The 18234-nt window shown below is 43.2% G+C and overlaps 1 pseudogene across 1 annotated transcript in view; it reads left to right on the forward strand.

The window, feature by feature from the left end:
- The first annotated feature begins 1240 nt into the window (after window positions 1–1240).
- LOC310862946 (cadherin-22-like) overlaps window positions 1241–18234 on the forward strand; it is a 127329-nt pseudogene continuing 110335 nt past the window's right edge. Inside the window, exons 1-2 of the transcript in view lie at window positions 1241–1333; window positions 16011–16305. The product of the transcript in view is annotated as a cadherin-22-like (transcript). The remainder of the gene's footprint in view (window positions 1334–16010; window positions 16306–18234) is intronic.

Genomic DNA, 18234 nt, shown 5'->3' on the forward strand with positions numbered 1-18234 from the left:
AATCATTCCAACACTGTGAATGAAGTGCTTGCAGATTTATCAGGTTGATAAAGTGACGGAACCTGTAGTAAAATAAAGTATGTATGTATGCGTGCGTGCGTGTGTATATATAATATACACACGCACGCAAGCGCAATCATTTCAGGTGTTTTCTATCAGAAGTCTAACATTTCAGTAACAGCTCTTCTCTTTTCCTCTCTTACAGGTGTGCTTCCTTCTAATCACTGCCTGGACACACTAACTCACTTGACCTCACAGCCAGAGCAACGCCAGCGGACTCTGCAACAGTGAACACCCCAGACAGATGGAAAACGTCCTCGGGGTAGAGCTCTCCAAGATCAATCGGTGTCAGCAAAAATAAAAATCAACTAACTGCTTCTCCACTCAAGAATTCAGGAGGCCGACGGGATTGTTTGAGACACCAAAGCCTGGAACAGCTTTACTGTTTTAGTTACTGAAAGGACCTTGGTCATCATTCGTCTCATGAGCTCATGGAACCGTGCAAATGATCCTGAGGGATCAACGTTTTCTTTTGTTTTCTTGTATGTTATGTTATAAGTCATATTTTTGACAGCACATACTCAAGGATGGATGAAGGCTGGAATTTTTGCTCAGGGAGGTTTCTCTCTATGCCGTTCCCATTTCCATATTCCATTTATATCAGTGATACACAGTGAAATTACCTGTGGCCACATAGCACTGAGGACAAACTTTCCTCTCCCGTTCTCTTGACTTCAGAAACTTCTGGTGCAAAAAGCAAATGCCCCCTTGTAGCCTCTAACAGGGCAGTGAAAGGACTAATATAGACTAAGAATGACTGGCTGTGTCTCACTGAAGACTTTACCAGGACAACTATTCTATATCCAACAGACTCATGGAGAGCATGCATGACCTGCCCTTTGAGCAAACCCATGGCCAGAACCACTCTACCACTCAGACTTTAGAATGTTCCAGAATCTTGTGGATTAGCGTAGAATCAAGACCTGTCTGCCCAGCTGAAGTTGTGGCAATTTAATATATAACAGACAACAGCTTTTATACATATATTATGCCCATATAAATACAAAAGACTATTCCTGTTTCTCTCGCTAACAGAGCCCTTAAAATGGCTCTGTGCTGGACAGTATGAGCTTGGACAGTGTTTGTAGCGCTTGCTCTCCTTAGTTGTACTTTTTGCTGGTGTGAGGCGTCAAGGACTAGTGCTTCAGCCCCAGGAGGGAGTAGCCTGGAACAGGGCTCCATGTCCCATGAACGAGTGAAGAGAGGATGGGTGTGGAACCAGTTCTTTGTTGTGGAGGAGTACACCGGAACGGAGCCCCTCTACGTAGGAAAGGCAAGGAGTGCTTACTGTCAATGGTGGAACTTCACTAAGAACATTTACATAAGTACTGTACTTCGTCCAGTCTTTTCAGTGTTTTAACCCATTCTGGGCGGGGACCCATTTTGGTGTTCAATTTGGGAATGTTTGCACCACTCCGCCGAACCCTTGTCTCTCCTCGTTGGCATCTCGGTCATGAGACTGGATGAGCTGATGAGACTGGACGGCATGTATGATTCAGTTGGCTTATATTTGCCGTGATGTGAAAAGACGGAATATTGATGCCGACAGAAACCCAGATGAGTCATGATGACACGAATGAGTCACAGTCGTGCGCGTGCCGATATTGTGGGCATTCGTTATACGTTTTTCGACTATGGGCGTGGCAACTCTGCGCTGGCAGCATTCATGCGTACATTTGTAATTCTCTGCATTGTTACAGAATGCATGTTGGTGATGTGCTCCACAGCAGGCTGGGCGTTTCTAATTACACCCCTGGTGATTTTTTTTGTCTGCCGCTTGCATGGCATTCCTGCTGGGGAGGCGCGAGGACCACATAGCAAGCAGGCACAACTATCAGTCTGAGGGGGAGACAGTGAGGTGCATACATACAGAGACGCTGTAGAGAGACAAGCATACAGACAGACAGACAGACAGACAGACAGAACCTTGTGGTGCGCAAACGCTCTCCAGGGGGTGCGTGACATGACAATGGTAATGGCTGATTTATGGTGTTATGTAACACAAACAGCTACATCTGGCAAAACACCATTGTACGGAGATGTGTAGAGTTGTGGGAGAAGGGAGTGCTCTAGTACAGCTAAGCGTTAAAGGACCACTTCGCCACTATTCAACCTAATCTGTGTGTTTTTAATCATTAGCATATATGCTAAAATACCCCAGTGTATTATCATTGGTGGTCTGTAGCTCCGTGGGCGCACTTTCAAAGCGGTCTTCCACCTACGTATTTGTCCACAAATGACGTAAGTGGAAGACCCTCGGTAGCCTATCAGAAACTACAGGGACAAAGGACAGGTAGGCTTGCCGTAGCTAGCCTAGCTGCGAAGGACACAACCGCCTACACAACAACAAACGAAAACAACAAGTCACTATGGCTGCTCCAGGGGAGTTTTGGACGAGATTATTATTTTTGTTACATATTGGCAGAATCTGCGTTAGGGTCATTATATGAACCAGAAACATACGGAGGAAGAAATGTAATGACGGGGACAAGAGCAGCTGCTAGTTAGTAGTTGCTGTGGATGTGTGGACTGTTGCCTGCTGGAGCTACCTAGCTAGTAGCTTTCCCTGGTCCAGTTCGTCGCACACGCAAACCTTTCTGCCCAGGAAAAGTTTTTTTCTGCCCAGACAGTGTTGACTGTGTTACTGGGAACATGCGTTCAGGATGCCTAAATAAACTGGAAGTTGCAACCGAAGCCCGATGGACCAAGAGGGACATTCAGATTGAAGTAAGTGTTCAATTTATTTACAGCTTATTTGTGTATGTGTGTGTCGCCACACCGTATTGTTTACATAAGTGTCAGAGGCTTTAGGCACGGCTTACAACTTTTCGGTCCAAACATCTTCTATTCATTCATTCAATTCAAAACTGTATGTAGCCTATGGCATGCCATCTGAAGCAATGTATTAGCCATGGGCAAGGGCTCGTATGTTTTAGGGTTAGCAATGTAAACATTCAAGTGTTATACCTGTGTCCATTCATTCACTTAGGTCAGCCCAGATGGGTATAGAAGGCTGATGAAGAAGATGTCTTTGATGGACTGATGGTGAGCCATACATACTCAACTCAAACTTTATACATAAAGCACATTACTGTATCCCTGTATTTTGTTTGACCCCCTAGAAAACTAGAGGGAATATAATTTTCAATAAAGGTTCACGTATTTATCTGCTTTTACAAACACCAGTGGTCAACCAAAGTCCTGTAAAATGTAGTAAATATACTGTCATTTATACTATAGCCTCTGTGTCTCACACAGACTGTTTCACACTGTAGTATTGAATTGTATCTAAATCACAATAGATGGCAGTGAATTGACTTTTAAAGATGGAGTGCCACAATTTTTGTATTTTTCCAGTTTTTCATGTGTCTATGAGGTGACAGTACTTCATTAGACACCCTGGAGTTGTTTTTATGCGCAATGGTGTATTAACTTTGTATTTAGGGTTTCTTCCTGGAGGCTAAACCCTTGACAGTCAAACGGGCCAATGAAGTAAACAGCAATATAGTGACATCACACTATCAGCCCCTCCCCTAACCCCTCCTTCTTTATCATACAACTACAGCTGTGGGTGCGGCTTCAGTTCAGGTGGATCACCGCCCATCACCACCCACCAGGCAAACCAGGCATACTTAATGAACTGGTGGGCGTGTCCACTTAAAAGCATGATTTTAACAAATACTGTACACTTTTTGGAAAGAGTTCTTCCACCTTATATTTTAATAATACCTGATTATCATGTTTTAGGGTGGAAAAAAATCGTGGCACTCCATCTTTAACCTTTTGTAATATCTCAAAAAGCTGAGAGCTTTATAAACAAGTAAAATAATTGTAAAATCAATCCTAAAAACAACCAGAAGCCAATGCTGTGACACTCTTACAGTTGTAATCTGTCAGTTGTTTTCTTTGGCAGTCCAGAATAAAGTGCATTGCAGTAATCAAGCCCAGAAAAAACAAAGGCGTGGATCAGTGTTTTTTTGCATCATCTAATGACTGACAGGCTCTGATTCATACAATATTTCTAAAGGTGAAAAAAGGCAATCTTGGTAACATGATTGTGTGAATTAAAATTAAATTCAGAATAATGACCCCTGAGTTATTTACTGTGCTGTTACTTTCTACAGTCAGGTTGCCAAGTCTGCTTATTATTCTGATATGTGATACTCAGTTGTAGCCTACCTACTAATTTGGTCAGTAAACTTAACAGTATCACATGAAACATACTGTACATAGACTACACACTCAATCGTCCATTCCAGTAATCCTTGAGTGCTTTCACCATTACTGACTCTACGTCTTCTCTCACCACAGCATGTGCGTCTGCTCCTGTCCTGCCCCCTGTCCTGGCCAGAAGCAGCTCCAGCGATGTCATCATGCCGAAAGCCTGAAAAACCACCTGCCTCAGTGACCTCTGACTATAGTACATCTACAGTAGTTTCTTAGTTTCCAGTTCAACCATAGACCCGTGTTTTTATATAGATTTATGTAAATCAGTACTATTAAAAGATAGTTGATTTGATGCCAAGTTTGTTTTATTTTATCATGTAGGCATATGGTATTTATACATTTTGACCAATTTCTAATACTCGTTGAGGCTCAAACTGTCATTGTGGCCACCGTGATGCAAATCATTCACATGTCTGTTTATACAAACAAGACCACAATGGAAATAAGTGTGACTTTGTCAGTGAATGTGTTTTATTGTACTGTAACATAGGTAAAAAACAAGGCCACACAGGCAACGTTTGTCCTCCTCTACTCAGATTACAAAAATCGGACAGTGTGCAAGAATCCCAGAAGAAAAAGGATCAATATTGCTATATAGAAATTCAATTTACAATTTAGGCATTTAGCAGACGCTCTTAATCCAGAGCGATTTACATTAAGCAAGAACAAAAAGCATGGGAATACATCACAAAAAAGCATTTATCATGAGACATGCGTAAACTAAGAAAGTAACAGTGGAATATCTATATTATGAGACTATACATATAAACTATATATCTATACTACTATGCTATACATATGTAGGCCTACTATGGCGTGCTATGACTATATACAATGCAAATACAGATGCTTTCCCGGTTTTAAATGCTTTATTGTAGCTTTAGTTTATTACGACATACTGTACCTCTGTTCTGCTTCGATGATGTTCCGCGTCAATTCTTCCATTAGATTGCGGTCGAACTGGAAGATATCTGGTGAAAGGTTCACTGCACACCCAAAGTGGTTCGAGTACAGCTGGATGATTGCATCTGTACTTTCGTCATAACGAGTTCTAAAAACAAAGCCAGCCAGTGGAATTTCAAGTCCGACGCTGCGCACATTCGAAATCACTACTATTACGCTACTTACTTACTACCAGAGACGTTCTACTATACCACCACTACTGCTGTTACTATTACTACCGCTAAATATTACCTATTATTATTACTTCTATCGCTTTCAACTCCAAACAACAACAACACGAGAAACTTTCAGCTTCCTGGGGGCCTGCCTGACTGTCTGTCTGTCTGTCTGTCTGTCTGTCTGTCGCGCAATGCACTGTGTGGGTACTGTAGGAAATTATATTACCGTGCCTCAGCTCGTTAAATGACCCGTTCTCAGCCGCTGTTTAGCCAAATATATATAAATATATATTTATATTTTTTTCATGAACGGATATCATACTAAAGACAAAGGCCATATTATAGTGGCGAACCTTTCCTTTAAGGGTTCGGCTAGTGGAAAACACAGATCCACAAGCCCACAACACATTGCATACTTTTGTACTTTTCCTCAAGTCAAATTTTGAACGCACACTTTTTACTTCCAATAATATAGTAGGTATTGTTACTTTTACTCAGGAGTACTTCTTCCACCACTGAATAGAGAGAGGGAGAGAGGTGCCTGCCTGCATTCATGTGCTTGTGATTCATTATGGGAGTACTGTGGTGGTGGTGGGGGGGGGGGGCACGGGCCAAGACTATTAATACAGTTGCATGCACAATTGCACACGCACGCACACAGTTGCATGCACAATTGCACACGCACGTGCGTGCGTGTGCAATTGTGCATGCAAGCGTTTCACTCCGTGTGTGTGTGTGCGCACGTATGCATGCAAGTGTTTCGTTTGTGTGTTTGTGCAGGCGCACAATTAAATGCATCCGTCACGCCTCCGACAATCTCTGTCCATTTACCACAAGCATTTATTCTCATGTTTATTATTTCACTCCAACTAACTGGGCAACGTTGCCAAGCCTGTCGGTCTCACACTACGGCCACCATTACTCTGCTAATGAAATATGATTTCCCAGTAAATGCTCACTCACACACCAATAAACGGGGAGCTTTGTTCAGTACATTTGGATAATGAATCCTGTTGGACCGAACTGCTCCCACGACTCTCACTTCCCCCCTGTCTACTTCCCTAATGTGCTCCGTGACAAATGCAGAGAGAGGTATAGGCATTATGAAATGTATGGGAATGTCATTTTGCTGAGATATGGTGATGTCGTTCCCAGTCACGTCGTCAGGGATATGGAAACCGCTATAAGGGCCACTTCACCCCTTTTGATCTTATTTTAATGATATTTGGGACACAAGAAACACTTTCCTTTTATGTGTGTAAGGTATTGTAGTATTTCAAATGCCTGATGACTCTTCAGGCATTGATCTCACTTCCTTCCTGGACTACATTGTCTCAGTCAGACAAACATGACTAGGTGGGGCAGTGCACCAAAGCATTGGTGTAGTCATTGTAGTAATCCAGCACTCCAGTTAAACCCTAGTCAAACGGGTACAGGCTTTAGTTCTGAAATACTATTGGTCCGACTGTCATTAGACCGACACCCTACCCAAAACCCTAACCTAACCCTAACGGCAAGCATGGCGACACGCAAGTCGGATGAACCCATGGTTGGGAGCGACAGGTGATTTCCGCATGTCGGACCTTTGGTGTGTCGGATCTGCGTGTGCATCCCAGTCAAACACACAGCTTTCATTATGTTCTGACCATAGAGTGCAGATTTCAAATTGTGCTACTGTTATCTTATCCACTACAAATACTATTAAGTATTAACATTGAGTGACTGCAGTTTCATCCAGAGGTGAAATGTTCCTTTAAAGCTCACTTTTCAAGAAGTTGTTCTTGAGTTGCAGGAGGACTAGTTTAAGGTTAAAGTGTGTCTTGTCTGTGTCACAGCAGGCAGTCTACCGGTATGTATTGAAGGGGTTGAAGGTTTGTTGTGCTTTATGTATTGGCCTAGCCCTCCAGACAGTATTGACTTGTTCTGGGTTGACGTCCTTATTTCTGAATAGAAAAAATAATAAATAACCATTTATTTTCCTTTCTGCCAATCCAAGTAAGAAAGTAAGAAAACCTTGCCTGCTGTCATGCTAAACTGCTATGAGCAGAAGGTTAATAATGAATCATCTTTTTCCACATACTGTATACCACTGTCCCTTGCACAGCATTATGACGTTGTTATCAAACAACAAGAGTCACATCACATCAGACCGCCAAGAGCAGATGATGTAGAATGCTCTCAGGAGGAAATGACACATGCAGTAAATACTGTATGTCTGACATTGGGTCCTATGAGATGAGTTTCTCAGTGTAGCCCAGTTCATAAGCTTCATTCATATCCTTCAACTTAAGTAAATTAGGCTGTTTGGGTGGATATAGTCTGGTTAACCAGACTAGGGTTGATATAGTCTGGTTAACCAGACTAGGGTGGATATAGTCTGGTTAACTAAACTGACTTGAGTGGGCCAGGGTTCCCCAATAGGCAGGCCATTTGCGGCACGCGGAGCAACCCTTGTGGCCCCTGGAAGAATAAAACAATAAAAAAATGAAAATTAACTTCCATACATATTAAACTATACTACTGTTTGACTGTGACGGAGGCGTGGCTTTATCTCAGTTTGGGCAAATTATTTACGATTGCCTATCGGGTTGTGCTCAATCGAACTTCGCAACGTTCGCCACAGCAGCTTGCTCGCTTTAGCTCACTCGGTGGTGTCTCTCATTGCTGATGTTCACTTGAGACGGCACCCCTCTGTCGCGGTCTAAAATTCAGTGGATTTCAGTGTAATATGTACAGATTGGGGGGTTTCTAGTAGTGTGTGTACGGATGTCAATCCGTGTTTGGGTGAGACTGGGTTGGCTATGGATGTCCACATGGAAGGAAAGCAGACCATAGGCAGACATCTGTCTATGCAGATGGTCTGTGGTCTGTGCAGCAATAGGTCTTTCTTGGGTCCATGCATACCTGTCTGTGTGACCTGTCCATTAGAACTGTCTGTGTGACCTGTCTGTGTGACCTTGCCCATGAGAACTGTCTGTGTGACCTGTCCATCAGAACTGTCTGTGTGACCTGTCTGTGTGTCCTGTCTGTGTGTCCTGTCCATGAGAACTGTCTGTGTGACCTGTCCATGATAACTGTCTGTGTGACCTGTCCATGATAACTGTCTGTGTGACCTGTCCATGAGAACTGTCTGTGTGACCTATCTGTGTGTCCTGTCCATGAGAACTGTCTGTGTGACCTGTCCATGAGAACTGTCTGTGTGACCTGTCCATGAGAACTGTTTGTGTGACCTGTCCATGAGAACTGTCTGTGTGACCTGTCCATTAGAACTGTCTGTGTGACCTGTCCATGAGAACTGTCTGTGTGACCTGTCCATGAGAACTGTTTGTGTGACCTGTCCATGAGAACTGTCTGTGACCTGTCCATGAGAACTGTCTGTGTGACCTGTCCATGAGAACTGTCTGTGTGACCTGTCCATTAGAACTGTCTGTGTGACCTGTCTGTGTGACCTGTCCATGAGAACTGTCTGTGTGACCTGTCCATGAGAACTGTCTGTGTGACCTGTCCATGAGAACTGTCTGTGTGACCTGTCCATTAGAACTGTCTGTGTGACCTGTCCATGAGAACTGTCTGTGTGACCTGTCCATTAGAACTGTCTGTGTGACCTGTCTGTGTGACCTGTCCATGAGAACTGTTTGTGTGACCTGTCCATGAGAACTGTCTGTGTGACCTGTCCATGAGAACTGTCTGTGTGACCTGTCTGTGTGACATGTCCATGAGAACTGTCTGCTCATTGAGTACACTGGACTATAAAAGGCAAAAGTCAGCACACAGTCCGCTGGAAACTCCATCTATACTGTGTGTGTAGCTCCCTGTTTTAAACACTAGTGTAATGACGGAGATCTATATGGAAAGTATGTTGTGCCTTCAGTATTCTGTGTTGTGTTACTTTTGTTGGATAGAAGTAAGTAAGGCTGCACGATAGTAGAAAAGCATGCGTTAATTTGATAACGTTGTTGAATACCTCAATAACTTCAGGGTAAGTTTAACAAACTAAAAAGACATTAATTCAATATGTAAAACAAATATACAGCCTAACAAAAGGCAATATAATGCCTCTGAACTTTGACTTTCAGTTGCATTATTGCACAGCGTCGATGCAATAATAACATTAGGCCTGCTGCCATTCAGGATTTAGAGAATGTAGCGATGATTAGTGCTGTGAATCTTTGGGTGTCCCACGATTCGATTCCGATTATTGGGATCACGATTCAATTCAAAATCGATTTTTCGATTCAACTCGATTCTCAATCCAAAAACTTTTATTTTATTTTATTCAAAAGCATTTATTTTCCAGATTCAAAACAATTCTCTATTCAAAATGATTATCGATTCAATACATAGGATTTCATCACAATCTACTCCAGCCAACTGAAGTGACTATACTACTGTACAGTAACTTGAAATGACTGTAGACATGATGTTTACTGTGATTAGGGTAAGCTTACATTTCCTATCACAAACACCATGTAGTGAAAACTCGATTTATTTTGACACCCCTAATGATGATGATGTGATGTCTTTCATCATGGCAAATCCGTTTTCGTGTGCATGTGCGGAAAAAGTGTCTGGCACGCACGCACGCAGGGGCACGCTCGCACGCACGCATGCACATGCACATGTGCATGCATGCATGCATGCGTGCGTGCAGTGCACCGGACGAAAACATACCTGCGCGGTCTGCTTGCGTATGTCCCGTGGCAGCGTATGACGTAATGATTACTTGTGCTTGTTATGGCAGTGGTGTCGGAGTATATACATGTATACATAGGGGCATTACCTTTAATCCACCCGATACTGAAACATATCATTATGTCACCATCGATAACCAATTATATCCTGGCATTGGTACATATCTTCATCACGTCATATGCTCATATGTTGCTATGGGACATACGTAGCACGCTCTGCAAGTAATGAATGGTATCACTCTTCCCTTCCCTTCCCTTCCCTTCCCTTCCCTTCCCTTCCCTTCCCTTCCCTTCCCTTCCCTTCCCTTCCCTTCCCTTCCCTTCCCTTCCCTTCAATCCGGGAACCCCTTTTGGAGTTGCTGTTCATGTGTACAGTATATAGCAGCATATTGTAAGATTATATTTTCTTTTTTATAGTAATATTTGAATAACATTTTTCAGAAAACTTTGGTCAGGATTTAGAAGGTGTCTTTAGAATCGGCCTCAGGTCTAAATGGGTTACATGTAGAACTGATAGTTCTACATGTGTCTGCTACATGTTTCATTTCAAGTCATGGAATGTTTGGGGCCACATTAACCAACATTGTGTATGTTAGTATGTCCGATGTTGTATATTTTCTTTCTTGTAGCCTTAACGTTAAAACAGATCATAAAAGCAATGCTTGTTACACAATCTTCTTCATGACAACCCAAAGTGAAGCATTTTTAGTTATAGTAGAGACTGAGACACAGAACAGGTTAATACAGAGGCAGAGGCTGTGTGTTTGCAGACGTGTGTTAATTCCAGGGGGGGCAGTCAGACAGATATTTTGTGAAGCCACTAAGGAAATCGGGATTTCCTGAAAATTCATATAATGGCCTGTTGTGGCGCTGTCATTGGGCTCAAAAAGCTCCATAGAGATCCATGTATTTGGGCCCAACTTCACTGACTGTATTACCTTAATAAACATGGTCATGAATACTTTCTGCTTCCAGTCACTAGTTCATTTCTAAATTTGGGAAAATTATGGTCCCATTTATTAAAAAAATAAAGTCGCGTATGACCTGAGGGGCGTGGCTACCGTTACAATCTATGAACGGGATCCCCCACCCACTCGAGTCAAAATAAAAATCAACGAAGACGAAGGGGGGAAGTCACGCCTCGTTGTCTGGGCCAGCCAATGGCTCAGCTGGGCCCAAACGGATCTAGAAAGAATGCGACTTACAATTCAAGGACTGACAGGCTTCATTTTACGTCCATATCAGACCCGGAGAACGCTTTGTCCATATTTTTTTACAGTCTATGGTTAATTCATGCGTGCACACAACTATTCCGGCTCCCATTAAGACTCCCACCTCTGCACGCAGTGTCCAATTTTCTTGGCTTTGTAGTAGACTTTGTGTTTTGATTGCTGCTATGCAAAACATAAAATTAGCTTTCAAACAGCTTCTTGCCATAACTCGGAGGAAGGGCATATCTAATGCGTCCTAGTTCAGGCTTGTCCCATGCCATACTACTAACCTTCATAAAGAATATTATATGTGATGTTTCATCCTCACATTAAGTGTCATCTTAATCCTTCCTATCATTGTCTGAATTAATAACAGAAATGATTAACTCCCGAACGGTTTTGCCGACATGCTAATGATGGGGGACCATTTTAAAACAAAGACATGCTGTAGTTTGCTACTAACAGAAATTTGCATGCACAAGGGCTGCCAAAGTAGGCTATCTTTTGTTGTTTTTCTTGTTTTTTCGCCCCCTCTCGTCTCTTCGAAGTTAGGCTGGACAAGCTCTAAACTGACTCGGCCACGGTGGTAAGGGCCCGAGACGTGACGGGTGGTTGTGTCATGGTTGCGCCGTGGAAGTATGGTGGAACGGGTGAAACAGTTTGGTTACATTTATAAAAAGACAAGAGAGGAGCTAAATGCAATAATGTAGCACAGTTGCACGAAAGGGAACATTTCATAGGCATCTGTCAATAATGCATTGTATTAAACCCAAATGCGATACCTTTGCATGTCTGCACCGAGTCGAAACAACACGAGCCGTCAGCTCAGCTGTTGCAGCGGAACAACCGTCCTCTTCCACCCAAGACATGTGCAGGTGCTTGTTGCCCAGCAAGTTGCCATAATTTATAATCAAATTCATAATATGTTTGGGAATCTCAAAACTCCCTCCCTGCCAAGTGCCATAGAGTTATAATAACTAGCCCTTACCCGTTGTGAGATATTGCCCCGTGGGGGGTACTGTGCCCTGGGTGTGTTTTCACATTTTTAATTTATAATTTGTTAAATTGGTAAAAGGGCTTAGTTAAAACCTCCATATTATTATGGTCAATGCCTGTGTGAAAAGTGGGAGCGATTGGTGCAGGCATGCAGTGAGGAGCAACGGCGGTGTTTCTGACAGACAGACACACATTCAGACAGACAGACATTGACTGAATTATAGTATGATGATGATAATTCAATGTGCGACTTCTCAGTCTATCGTTGTCGAAAAGGCAGATCTACAAGCTCACAACGCAGTGCAACCAGACGCAGTGTGAGCTTGTAGATTCATTGGCTATTTTGGTCTGTGTCTGTGACCGTCGTACGATGACGTATACATTGCGCTTTTAAAGTGACGGTACACAATTAACAGTTCCCTCTGTCTGTTAGAAAAGTAACGTATTTTAAGGTCCTAGTTAGTAAAATGTAGTGCAAGAGATGTTAAATATATAAATATTCTCTCTCACACACACACACACACACACACACACACACACACACACACACACACACACACATCAAGTCATGGCATATACAAACTCTCACAACAAAAAAAAAAGGTTCTGTTCAATGTATTGTCTCCCATCTTTCCACAACATAATAGCAAATGCTCAATAGTGGGCTCAATAAGGACCCGGCTCGATAAGCCTGCTCGATAAGGTGATCTTATCAATAAAAATGAACGAGCTCCATCCCTACAGTCATTAGTGCAGGAAGAAGAGCAGAGAGATTGCAAAACCCCCATGGGAAAACAAAATGGTCATTGCATAATATCAATCCCTATTTTAGGCATTTTCAAACAAAGAATATTCTGCAGCAGTCCATTTGCGTTCTGGTATTTAAGAAACGGCCCTTGTCTAACATCTCTGCTTTGGAGCTTGGCTCTGCTAAATGCTGTGATATTTCCACCTCCTGGTACTGGAGAGTTATATTTAAGACTGTAGTCTTTACATTGTGTGTTAGTTCGACGTGAAGCGACGCAGAGATGGTCTGAGCAGCCACCGTTAGTTCTCGCTAGTCGGCTCGGTGTGTTGGATGACACGTGGCAGCCAAGTCTATGGACTTTACATTTTAGTTTACAGCACCCATTTTGGGCGCGAACCCCTTTTGGTGTTAGCATTATGTTATGCTTTAGCTATTGAAAAATAGAAGATCTACAAGCGCTACGAGCTTGTAGGTCTGCTATTTTTGAAAAATCGAAGAGCGACTGACATAGAAACATAGCTTTTTCAGAAAACTATCAGGATGTAGAAGTTTTTAGAATCTGATCTCAGGTCAAAATGTGTTAAACATCGTAATAGGCGCCGCACATTTCACACACAAGTGTTATTTTCATTTACATGCTGTACAGTCAAATTATCTCTTTGGTCTGCTGAAGAAACAAAGTCAGAATAAATTATGAACTCCCAACTAGATATTAGGTATATCTAATGTGAAATGGCACCAGCGGGGGAGGGCTATAATCATACTCAGTATACTATTAACTATTAAACAATCGTACTAGTGTATCACAGCCTTGTGAAAGCAGCCTCAGACTATGTGCTTGTGAGACATTAGTACAGCAAGAAATCCTGATTATTTTCTCCTCTGTACTCCTTTTTCCCCTGGTGACCAATTTTCTCATGTTTTTCAATAGAAAATGGTTGCACTCTGGCTGTGTATGTTCTGTTTTTCCCAATCCACATTTGACTACGTCTTTACTCTTTACCGCTAATGGTTCTGTTTGCTTTAAAGCTGATGTTCATCCTGGCAATGACCTTTAGAGAGTGTGTGTGTGTGTGTGTGTGTGTGTGTGTGTGTGTGTGTGTGTGTGTGTGTGTGTGTGTGTGTGTGTGTGTGTGTGTGTGTGCGTGCGTGTGTGTGTGTGTGTGTGTGTGTGTGTGTGTGTGTGTGTGTGTGTGCGCACACACGTGCGTGTGTGCGTACAACCACCAGCATGAATCAGTCCAGTGAGGACGGACTGACAGATGGATGGACACATCTACCCTGAGGGGAGAGAAACAGAAGCATGCATCACAACAGAATCATCAACTCTGTGCGTGTGTGTGTGTGTGTGTGTGTGTGTGTGTGTGTGTGTGTGTGTGTGTGTGTGTGTGTGTGTGTGTGTGTGTGTGTGTGTGTGTATGTGTGTGTGTGTGTGTGTGTGTGTGTGTGTGTGTGTGTGTGTGTGTGTGTGAGTGTGTGTGTGTGTGTGTGTGTGTGTGCGCTACACAATTCTTCAATGTAGTATTTTTGTTTGTGTAGGCGGTTGGGTATATGTTTAATTTAATTAATGTGATTTAAATAGACATGAAAGTAAATTCACATTTTTATATTGAGAATCAAAGACAGTGAGCCAGAAAATACAGTAACAGTACAATAAACAGTGATAAATCTCCAGTCACACGTTCATTGGATAACTTTATATCTGTCTATGTCTCTCTCTCTCTCTGTCTATGTCTCTCTCTCTCTCTCTCTCTCTCTCTCTCTCTCTCTCTCCCTCTTTCTCAGCTCTAGAAACTCAAGCTTATTTTATTATCACTGAAATATTAATGGAGCCAAAAGTGTATACTTTCTCTGTTCATTTATTTGAAAGAAAGGCAGGTAAAAAAAGGTTGGGGCAAAAGGATGAGCGAAGCAATATGGAGGCACGTGCTTGCATTATTCTGCGGTTTTACGACAAATACTTAATGAAAACCCCGTGAGGGTGATAGAAGCCTGTATTTAATTAAGCCTTTATAAAGTATTAACCAGGAAGGCTGGGGTGATCTCTACCATAGACCCCCCCCCCCCCCCACATCCCCCTCTCTCCTCTCCCTGGGCCTGTTTGGTAGATTGAACCACGGTTATACTGCAGAGAGGGCTCGGAATTATAATTTCAGGTAGAAGGCAACTGTGTGTGTGTGTGTGTGTGTGTGTGTGTGTGTGTGTGTGTGTGTGTGTGTGTGTGTGTGTGTGTGTGTGTGTGCGCGTGTGCATGCGTGCATGCGTGCGTGCGCTGAGAGAGAGAGTGCCTGCAGACCCCATGAGCTTTGTAAAGACCCAAAGGGGAGGTTGGGGCTGCTCTCGTCGCAGCTTCCAGAATGTCTTCTAATCACATTAGGGGAGAAGCTTTGATTTATATGGGCTCTTTAAGTTCACTTTTCAACCTCAGCGCCTACACTTCCCCACCTTTAACAATCTCTGAAATGACTTTGATCTCCTAATTTGGGCTTCATATCCTGTAAAGGGCATGCCGTGTGAAGACGGTGTAAATCATCATAGGAACTGCTGTCTTTTTCCCCTTTTTTCATGGCAGTGTGATGATGGCTGGCCCAGGGGGAGTTGAGAATGGACCTTAAGCTGCATTGGCTGCTGGGAAATAGATGAGAAAATGGAGGTGGAGGAGAACACGCTGAGTCGTACGCCTGTTTCAATCTCCAGATGTCATTATGTGGAAATATTCATTCACATAAAGCACTGCTATCCACAGTGGTAGTTGGTTACATTGGAGCTTCACTCCATTGATATGGGCCAGTGCTGTTAGATGGATTTCAACCTTTTGAAGAATCCCTCCAGGAAATATGGAATAATTACTTTTATAAGCTGAAGCCAGATAATGTAAAAAGAAAAAATAATTTAAAACAAAACAAAACAAACAAAGAAAAGCAAAGTTTTAAATAATATTTGCATCCATTGTCAGATCCACACGGACTCGGATGAGGGCGAGGGGAACATCAAGTACACCGTCTCCGGGGAGGGAGCGGGCACCATCTTCATCATCGACGAGCTGACGGGAGACATCCACGCCACGGAGCGGCTGGACCGCGAGGAGAAGGCCTTCTACACTCTGCGCGCGCAGGCCCGAGACCGGCTCTCTGACGACCCGCTGGAACCCGAGTCCGAGTTCGTCATCAAGGTCCAGGACATCAACGACAGCGAGCCCAAGTTCCTGGAAGGACCGTACATCGGCAGCGTGCCTGAACTATCGCCGATAGGTAAGTACGATGACCCAGGGGTCTATACAACTTTTTTTCCCCTCTCTTCGGGGGAAAACAAGAAATCTACAAGATTTTGTCAAATGTTGCCTGTTATGCCCAGAAAAGCAATGCTAGGGTTCATGGGGTTACAAAAAAGAATACAAAATAATGCTGAAGAGAAATAGCAGATACAATGCGACAGGGAAATCATTCTCAGATAGGAGGAGGAAGGTACAGAGAGTTACAGAGTGTCTGAGCTGTTGCCCAGCTATCAAGGAACTGAGAGATGTGAGCATATCGACTGTACTGTACTGTACTGTAATGTACTGTACTGTACTGTACTGTGCTGTACTGTACTGTACTGTACTGTACTGTACTGTACTGTACTGTTGGAGAGTATTAGGGATCCAGTATAGACTGAGATATGTACTGTACTGTACTGTACTGTACTGTAATGTTGGAGAAGTATTAAGGAGCCAGTATTGACTGAGATATGTACTGTACTGTACTGTACTGTTGGAGAAGTATTAAGGAGCCAGTATTGACTGAGATATGTACTGTACTGTACTGTACTGTACTGTACTGTACTGTACTGTACTGTACTGTACTGTACTGTACTGTACTGTACTGTACTGTACTGTACTGTACTGTTGGACAGTATTAGGGACCAGGGGGTTTCCACTGTTCTGCTCTACTCTCTGATGAGCATCGTGGCCTCGTCCTCACCCATCATTAACACATTGAGTGGTGGATATAAGTGGTGGTGCTTCAGGGTGTTTTCAGGCTATTCCCCTATGACTTGCGTCCGGTTTTGGCTTCCGTCTTGGATGTATTAGCGTTAATGCCACCGAGCTAAAATAAGGCCAACCCTTGCTCTAGAAAACGCGAATGCACTTACCGGATAATCAGAAAAGACCTCAGAACATCGCAAATCTAGTCAACACCACAGACAAAAAAAGCCTGCAAAGGCGCAGCAGCCTAAAAACAGAAGCTAATGGCTATTGAGAAACACAAGCAGTGTGGGCGAGGCCCTTGCAACCGTGCATAGCAACCGGAGCGGTTCAAAAATGAAACCCAGCGAGGCAATGCTATAGCTATATATAATGCTATTGTCACGGTCTGTGACATGTGTTATTTTTTTCTAGTGTTCCTTGTTCCTAGTTTGTGTGTTTTAGTGTGTACTCTTATTTTGTAGTCTTGTTCCTGTGTTTCCTGTCTGCCTTGTTTGATGTCACCTGCCTTGTCTCACCTCCCTGTATTAGTGTAACCCTAGTCACCTGTGTTCTGTTTGGCTGTTAGCCTATCCTAGTGTTAATTGTCAGTTGTGTTCACCTGTGTCCTGTTTTCCCCTGCCTTTATATACTCCCCATGTCTTTCAGTTCCTTTGTCAGATTGTTATTGTAAGTCTCGGTGTGTTCTGTTCCTTCGTGGTTGAATAAATCTGTTATATATGAGATCCTCTGCCTCTGCCTTGCTGTCTGCTCTTGGGTCGTACCCTCCTTGCCCTGCACACGTGACAGCTATAGCGATATCAATGCTATAGCGATATCAAACCTAAGCCTGCTCGTCATCTGTACCCAGCGTCAGTCATTTATAGGACAGGTAAGTTATCTCTACGTCCGAGCATAGACATGGTAACGCCCCGCCTGCCTCTGATTGGCCTACCGACACTGCCGGCCTTACCAGACTTTCCTCCGAGGTTGATATAGCTATGCTGGATAGTCTGATGCGAGGTTACTTCGTAGTTAACAGTTTGACTGCGGAAAACGATTTATCAGACTTTTAATCAACCCCCCTTCACTGCCGAGATTGTTGTATTACCTTTAGAGCATACGCTGAATTATTTGGGCTTTTAATCCGCGAAAATCCAGCGAAAAAAGGTCCCTCGGTTTGTTGTGATCCAATCGTACCATCCACCATCTTGGTGCACCCGGAAGACGCACACAA

Source organism: Protomyctophum parallelum, assembly GCF_964188405.1.
Source record: "Protomyctophum parallelum genome assembly, chromosome: 8".
Taxonomy (NCBI): Eukaryota; Metazoa; Chordata; class Actinopteri; order Myctophiformes; family Myctophidae; genus Protomyctophum; species Protomyctophum parallelum.